Source organism: Amblyomma maculatum, chromosome 1 (assembly GCF_055883805.1).
Source record: "Amblyomma maculatum isolate TAMU_Amacu chromosome 1, ASM5588380v1, whole genome shotgun sequence".
In the NCBI taxonomy this organism is placed as follows: Eukaryota; Metazoa; Arthropoda; class Arachnida; order Ixodida; family Ixodidae; genus Amblyomma; species Amblyomma maculatum.
The window spans coordinates 110,494,055-110,500,218 of NC_139344.1; positions in this window are offsets into that span (position 1 = coordinate 110,494,055).

Below are 6,164 nucleotides of genomic sequence, written 5' to 3' on the forward strand. Positions count from 1 at the left end.
CTTGTTGGCGGGTAGAGCTTGGAAACGGCGAGGAGGTAAATTTCAATTCTTCTGCAACGATCCGCATTGTTGGTTCCGGCAAGTGGATTTCCTTCTCAGAAACCCAAGTGTACGTGCGCGCCACGAATACTGCTCCCAGCATTGTCCCTTTCCGGCAATTACAACTATTTCCTGTATTTCCGGGAAATCCTCTAATGGCCGTAATCCTCATGCTCCTTTCTTCTCCTGTACGTCAGCGGACGTGTCACGCCGATCTTCTCCTTTGGACAATAGGCATTCCTCACTCGACAATAGCGCCTCTCGACGGGAAGGGTGAACAGTTGAACAAAAGCACTTCCGGCTATTTCTCACAGGGCGACGTTTCTTTGTATCTTTCTTGACATTCCCTTGACAGGGTCAACTTGGCGGTTGTATGGTCACGACAAAGCAAAGCATGCTCACACAAAAAGTTTCATGTGAACACACTCACTTAGAGCCCTTGCACAAACAGCACATATCAATACCATGCCCACAGGCGCACAATAGTGCGCGCAAGCGCGAACCATGCACGGTCACAACAGTAGCTTTATAGATAGCTCGAATATGATACCAGAAGTGCTATGATGGTGAACTATGCTTAGTGTCTGCAATACCTTCGTGATGAATGTGGTGAATGCAGATTAGACATTTTGCTCCACTTTTATTTTACCAGTGGGTGCCTGGTGAGTTGTCAGTGCAAGCTATTGATAGTTTCACTTTCTTCATGCAGTTTACATAACTGTGGAATGCTCTTAATAGCAGAAGTATTATATTTATGGTTCACTAACTACTGTTTTTTTTAAATATAAAATAAGTAAATACGCCGTCAGCATCCCTTGAGTGGAGCGTGGTATTCACCTGGATGCCATAGATATTTTAATCATGCCATACCCCTCAGTTACTTTCAGTTTTCACTTCTACAAGTCTTTTCACGGTGGCACATCACTATACTCGGGGATAACTGTGGCTATGGGTTACTTCAGCCCTAGTGACCTTGCATTAACTCTCCAACTTCCTCCCTTCACTTCAACCCAGTACACTCCTAGCCCAAATAGTGAACAAACCACTCTTCACGGCAAGGGGACAGAAACTTTTCTCCTTTCCTTTCGTACCTAGACTCGGCTGCATAGCCCCAAAACATTGTCCCCATGTACAGCAAGATTCAATGCCACATTTCTTCTCAGTGTCAGAGCACCCTCTGCTTGTTCTGTACCACCCTTGCAGCAAGCAGCCCAGTGTTTTGTTTACCACAGAAAATCATGTCTGCGCAAGCTGTGTTGGCATGGAGAGCTGCATATCTGAGCCAACTTTCATGCTTTATGATGAGGCTCTCATTGATTGGCTTTAAGTTTCATGAAACGTGGTCATGTGTGTTGATTAGTGTCACATGAAATAAAATTTCCCTGACAATCATAAGGATGGCAATTTGGGTGAGTTGGTAAGGTGTCATCTTGAAAATAGCAGCACAAAAAAACAAGGACGTGAAAAGAAGCAAGCAGAAGCTAACTCGCAACTAAAGTTTATTGATGCAAATAAGAAATATATAATGCCAAGCAACACCGCAAACCGCTCAATCACCAATAAGCAGACAGCAAAATAGGAATGACTAATACTTCCGAACGGTCCCATTTGAGTAGGTATAGGTAGAGGTCAACTTGGCTGCGCATTGTTGGTTGGTTGGTTTGTGCAGTTTAACGTCCCAAAACAACTCAGGCTATGAGAGACGCCGTAGTGGAGGACTCCGGAAATTTCGACCACCCGGAAAGAATGCGCTGGTTCCTTTCAGTTTCTTTCTGCTGCGCACATTCTGGCTGTCATCCATTGTAAATCAGCTGGGAAATCATTGAAGCTAGACACATTTTACAACTAGGTAATGAATGTGTTAGTGAGCCATCCATCGTGTTACCAGTTACCATGCAGTGAGCTGGGTTATCTAGATAGGGAACTGTTCTTAAATTTTAGTGATTCATGTCTTGCTTTTCTCTTATCAGTGATTGAGTGGTTTGCGTTGTTGCTCGACGTCTTTATATATTTCACGTGTGCTTCAATAAACATTAGTTGTAAGTTAGTGCCCGTATTGTCTCCTTTCATACCCTTGTTTTTTCTTGCTGCTTCTTTCAAGATGAATTACAATCTTCGCTACTTCGGTCATAAAATGAATTTTAATGAAGTTTCACATCTCTTAGAAAAGTAGTATTGTAGTTGCAGGCTTGTATTAGGCCCTGCAGTACCAATTAAGGTGCTCGCTCGATGTAAGGCATAAAGAAAGGGAGGGCCTGTCTGATCTCGAACCAAGTGGGAAATGATGGATTATGGATAGGCTAAAATGTGTTCCAAGTGCTGTGCTCGTCCGTTCTATTGTGACAGGAGCAGTGCGCGCTAATGAACAGGCCCGCACCCCTCTTCGTGCTTCGCCGGGAGGACTCGCCGCCTGCCTGCGCTCAGCGGGACGCCCCCCACGGCGGGCTCTCTCACTCTCCTCTAGTTCTGGAAAACAAGCCCCATCCCCATCTCCGGCCTACGTTCCCTTCGTTCTTCGCCCGGCAGTTCGGCCTACTCCTCGGTCGACGCTGGTCGCACACTCTTATCTAGTGAATAAACGAAGTTAAAAGTTTAACAGTAGCGCGTACGTCTTTTCTACATCGACGATGCGCAAACACAACAGGCTATTAAAATGCACTTGCAGTTAAAGTCAAGTAAATGCTTTTTTATTTGTAACTAGGGGCACTGTGATGCCTGACTTGCTCTTTTGCCAGGCTGGCGACGAGATGGAGTAAAAGGAGTTATTTTATTTCACTGTTGGTATGTCTCGGGTGATCTCAACATTGTTTCTTCTCTGGAATTGTAGGCAATCGCCCTTCAACTAATTGAATCCCAAAGTGAAATTTTGAATTAAAAAAATAATAATTTAAGATTATTTAGCAGGCAGAGGCAAATTTCATGCAGCGACCTGCACCAGCATGTCGTGCATCATTTCAAGAAAAAAAAACAGTATTGTGGGGTTCCTACTCTGTGCCTTTATTTATTGCTCACAAAGCCTCTGCATGTACGTGTTGCACTATAATGCCGCGAAACCTTCAAGATTGTATTTGTTGTTTTTAACAGCCGCCGGCATACAGGCTTATCACTCTGATTCTGGACCGCGTATCAGTTCCGTAATCTTTTTTTGTTAATACTCGATGTCGCGAGTCACACCTTTATCAGTTTTGTTGTAGCGCAAGATGCACCGAGATCTGTCTCGAAGGTTCCGGCCACTTGGGTGTCTTTCCACAATGTTCCAGCTTGTGCTGGTAGCTGTTTGCAACGTTATCTAGATTGTTCTGTGCAGCCTTTAAATTGAGCGTTGACGAGTGTGACGGGCATTCCTTTGTTCGATGATCGACCAGCACGTTTGTTGCTATCGCCGCCGCCGAGTTGCTTAGTTCTTTTACGCGCGCAAGTCAGCCCAATAAAGAGTTAATTTCAGTACCATCAAGCCTGTGTCTTCTTTTGGGGTCAACGGCCTTGTCACCACTACGTAACAATATTACGTTTTCACTAATTTGTTGTGTCATGGTACTTTTTACCTTGCAGCAAGCTCCATGTGGCTTCGTAAGCAATGGCTCCTTGAAGCTCTACATATACCTTTGCCGGAATTGTGCTGTGCTGTGGTGGGTAAGAAGCAGGACATTGATGTAAGTACTGAAGACATCTTTCAGCATGTGTAGTTTTTTATTTGCCTAACCCTCTACTGCATTTGTGACCCCTCATGTTTATTTTGACATTTAGGTTTCATCAGTGTTTTCTTTGCTTGCTGCCCTTGCTTACCGGCTATGACATTTGGCTGTTGAGTTTGAGAATGCGGAGTGGAATGGTGCCTGTTCCCTGTTGATAGAAGCAAAATACAAATTTGACCACATTTGGTGCCACTGCATAGCTTGAAGATCTTTTTTGGAAGAGGGCTCTGGAAATTAACCCAGAGCCCTCCTTCATGATGTCTCTCATAGCTCATGGTGAGCTTTAGGGTAATAAAAGGACATTGAGGACAAGCTGAAGCTGGCTTTTATTATAAATTACTGCATTCGATCCACTAAAGGGCTACTTACTGAAAATGCGAGCTTACTTTAAGATAGGAAAAGCCAGAAATTTTGAAACAGATGTCATTACCAGCTGATTTCATAAGTTCTACATGATGCATCCATACTTTATTGGGCACAGGCCCCAGAGGCTGGTCTGGTAAGCCGTTCCCTTCAATATGATGATCATGGAGTGTGGTTTACACAGGCCTTTGATATCATTGAGTACCCTTGCTTTTCAGGAACTATTTCAAGGAGCTTTGGAACTCCTGAAATTATTTGCTTCTTAAACTTCTAAAAAAAATTGCATGGTTTTTCTCTAAAAGTGAGCCTACATGAAAACTAAAAGTGCACTTCAGAGGGAACAATCGAAGACAGCATGAGCCTTTATAATATAAACCCAAAGTGACAGCCTGGCATGCGTCCAGACCAGGGTTACAGGTGGCTCTCTTTTCACAGTTGCCACCTCTCTTGTCCCTATTTAATTTTTCTTTTTTTCAGCATGTCTGTTTTCCTAAATTTCACACAACATTTATGCAAAGCTGCTGTGAATAAATTTTTCTCAAATTGGAACTTCTTGAAGACCTTTCTGGAGGGTTATTTTTCTGGTCTTCCTGTCTTCAACTAGACCTGTTGATGGCTGCTTTCTTATAAATCAGCTCCGACAAGTTTCCTCTCTAAAAGGCACTTTTTTGGTAGGTAAACGTAGTGCGAATACATTTTGTATGTAAAGTCAAAAGAGAAAAGAGGGGAGTGTTATTGATAATACTATGCCATATGTAATCATAGACCATGAATGAAGTATGGAGTTTTTCTGGCAGAATATTTCTGCAGTGCTTCTCTGCTCAGCGCAAACCCCTTCACTGTGGCGGCCAAACTTGTTTTGGGGGCAGAAATAGGCGGCTGCGAGGAGACATTTCTTGTGACAATGACCACATTCATTACCTGCTCCAATCAGAAACAAAATTCATACCCCCCCCCCCCCCTTCCGCCCCTTCTGGTTTTCAATAGTGAAGGCATGCTCCTCGTCAGATTCGTGCATAACATGAGGTTTGATACAGAAATATTCAGCATTACACCCAACTTCTGCTCCAATGGGAATTGGGAGGATATTTTTGCATGTCTTCAGTGCACAATCACGTGATACATCAGTGACATAGCCTATATGTTACGTACACATATCTTGTGGAGTTTGTATCTTTTTTTTTCTTGAGAGAGAAGCGCTGCTCAGTCAAAAGGTATGATGCAGGGGAATTTAGAGTGAGCGCCGATTCCGTGCGTTGGCAATCTTTTGCTTAGCTTTCATTCTTTTTCTTCTGGTGGTTTAGCGGGTGTGCTGGTATTCGAGCAATGCAAGGACACGGAGTCAAGAGTCTGCTTCTTCACAGTGCGCTGCAGGGATTGTACATTTGTTTTCCTCATTGTAATGAAAACATGCAAGGCTGGTGCATGAGTTACTTGCACACACGCACGCCACACATATGCTGTTTTGCAGTGGCAGAAAAGAAAACTGTCAAGACTGAGAGCATCTTCTAAGGGCACATAAACGTTGGTGCTTGAAATTAAGCTGTAAATTCAAAAAAGATGTGGCTTAGCTTATGAACCAACAATTTTCCGGCACTATCGTTTCACACAACGGGTTTAACTTAAGGTACAAAGGTGGCCGATCGAGCCCTGTGCTCAAATGCGCTGCGCAAAGAAGCAATCAAATCTTGAGCGCTCCCTATACTGCTGCTCAGGCCACAGCAACCCAAACCTCGTTTTAACAAAATTGACGTGACTATGTCACTCCTGCATGTCTTGCATGGTCTTTTGTTTTCATTCTATTGGAAGGGAGTGAGAAAAGGGTTGCCTGGTCTGCGCGGGAAGGACGCAAGGGTGCTGGGATGTTGGCCGTCCTTTAAAACGAGTGGCGGGTGGGAAGGGGGAGTGGAGGTAATGGGAGGGGAGTCTAGCTGTCCTGCGAGCTAAGCGCACAGCAGTATGCATGCTTTCTTTTTTATTTAGCTGCGGAAAGGATGAAAGAATCGAAGGGGGGGGGGGGGAGGGGCAGGCTGGCCAATGCATGCGGCATGGTTTCAAGTGAGTGAT